Source organism: Artibeus jamaicensis, unplaced genomic scaffold (genome assembly GCF_021234435.1).
Source record: "Artibeus jamaicensis isolate MK-2021 breed Jamaican fruit bat unplaced genomic scaffold, CSHL_Jam_final scaffold_1019, whole genome shotgun sequence".
NCBI classification, from domain to species: domain Eukaryota; kingdom Metazoa; phylum Chordata; class Mammalia; order Chiroptera; family Phyllostomidae; genus Artibeus; species Artibeus jamaicensis.
The window spans coordinates 35,592,342-35,594,899 of NW_026522025.1; the positions used below are offsets into that span (position 1 = coordinate 35,592,342).

General features: G+C 43.9%; 1 pseudogene; it reads left to right on the plus strand.

Annotated features, from left to right (window-relative positions):
* Window positions 1-862: 862 nt before the first annotated feature.
* Window positions 863-2,257, plus strand: LOC119056110 (elongation factor 1-alpha 1-like; annotated as a pseudogene).
* The last annotated feature ends 301 nt before the right edge of the window (window positions 2,258-2,558 follow it).

The following is a 2,558-nucleotide window of genomic DNA, read 5'->3' on the forward strand; positions in this document are numbered from 1 at the left end:
AGGCACAGTGTGGCATGGAGAGGCAGCGGCAGTGGTGGAACAGGCACAGACAGTCCCACATTCACACGTGGTAGATAAAAATCAGGAGGGATATCCTTGGGAGAGATTAATCCCAGCCCCAGGCCAGACCACACAGCCCATGGTTCCAGCACTGTGAAGATCAATCCCCATAACTTCTGCCTGTAAACACCACTAGGAGTTGGGGTGCTGGAAGAAACTGCAGGAAACTCTGCTCGAAGGACCCGCATGGTCTTAAAACATACACAAACCCACCCACTCTTGGATTCAACACCAGGGCAATAGATAAAAGGGTGCCAGTTACATATGGGGAGTGGATGGGGCTGGAAAAGGGATGAGAGCCAGGCAAACCTCCAGAAGCTAGGCAATGGCACAGTCCCCTCTCTAAGCACGGCTCCCACACAGAACCACAAAGCAGTGAACTGGGTCGCCCTGCCCTGGGAAGTACCTAATGCTCTGCCACACATAATTTACAATTTACAGCTGCCTTTTGGAAAATATATGATGCTGCTAAGACAAGGACTCAAAGCAGCTCTACCTAATACACAGAAACAAACACAGGGAGGCTACCAAATTGAGGAGACAAAGAAATATGGCCCAAATAAAGAACAAAACAAAACCCCAGAAAAAGAATTCAACAAAACTGAGATAGCCAACCTGTCATGTGCAGAGTTCAAAACACTGGTGATCAGGATGCTCAAAGAACTCTTTGAGTACAGAAACAACATAAAGGAAACAATGAAGGTTACACTGAGTGCAATAAAGAAAAATCGCATTTTTTTTCACAACAGGTATGCCCCCAGAACATAGGTGTTGCAGAAACCACCACTAAATCAAAGCCAAAATGGGAGAGGAAAAGACTCACATCAACATTGTGGTCATTGGACATGTAGAATCTGACAAGCCTACCACTACTGGCCATCTGATCTACAAATGTGGTTGGGTCAACAAAAGAACCATAGAAAATGTTTAGAAGAAGGCTACTGAGATGGGGAAGGGCTCCTTCAAGTATGTCTAGGAAAAACTGAAAACTGAACATAAGCATGGTATCACCATCAATATCTCCTTGTGGAAATTCGAAAGCAGCAAGTATTATGTGACTTCATTGATACTCAAGGACACACAGACTTTATCAAACACATGATTTCAGGCACATCTCAGGCTGACTGTGCTGTCCTAGTTGTTGCTGCTAGTGCTGATGAGTTTGAAGCAGGTGTCCCCAAGAATGGGCAGACAGGTGAGCATGCCCTTCTGACTTACACACTGGGTGTGAAACAGCTGATCATTGGTGTTAACTAAATGGATTCCACTGAGCCACCCTACAGCCAGAAGAGATATGAGGAAATTGTTAAAGTCAGTACCTACATTAAGAAAATGGGCTACAACCCCGATACAGTAGCATACTTCTGGTTGGAACGGTGACAACATGCTGGAGCCAGGTGCTAACATGCCATGGTTTAAGGGATGGAAAGTCACCCAGAAAGTCAGCCAGTGGAAACATGCTGCTCAAAGCTCTGGATTGCAACCCACCACTGACTCATCCAACTGACAGGCCCCTGCATCTGCCCCTCCAGGGTATCTACAAAATCAGTGGTATTTGTACTGTCCCTGTAGGTCCAGTGGAGACTGGTGTCCTCAAACCTGGCATGGTGGTCACCTTTGCTCCAGTCAATGTTACAAATGAAGTAAAACCTGTCAAAATGCACCATGAAGCTTTAAGTGAAGCTCTTCTTGGGGACAATGTGGGCTTCAAGGTCAAGAACATGTCTGTCAAAGATGTTCATTGTAGCAATGTGGCTGGTGACAGGAAAAATGACCCACCAATGGAAGCAGCTGGCTTCACAGCTCGGGTGATTATCCTCAAACATCCAGGCCAAATCAGTGCTGGATATGCACCTGTTCTGGATTGTCACACAGCTCATATTGCTTGCAAATTTGCTGAGCTGAAGGAGAAGATTGATCATTGTTCTGGGGAAAAGCTGGAAGATGGCCCAAAGATTTTGAAATCTGGTGATACTGCCATCATTGATATCGTTCCTGGCAAGCCCATGTGTGTTGAGAGCTTCTCTGACTATCCTCCTCTGGGCCACTTTGTGTTCATGACATGAGACAGAGAGTTACTGTTGGTGTCATCAAAGCAGTGGACAAGATGGCAAATGGAGCTGGCAAAGTCATCAAGTCTACCCAGAAAGCTCAGAATATTATACCCAACACCTGCTACTTCAGTCTTAATCAGTAGTGGAAAAACAGTTTCAGAACTGTTTGTCTCAAATGGTCAGTTAAGTTTAATAGTAAACAACTGGTTAATGATTACAATGCATTATAAAACCTTCAGAAGGAAGGGAAAATGTTTTGAGAACCATTTGGGGTTTTATATGTGTGGCAATTTTTAAGTTATTAGTTTTTAAAATCAGTACTTTTTAATGGAAACAACTTGACCAAAATCTGTCACAGAATTTTGAGACCCATTAAAACAAAGTTTAATAAAACAAAAAAGAAAAATCTACAGGGAACCAACAATGAAAAGAAGGACTCTGGGA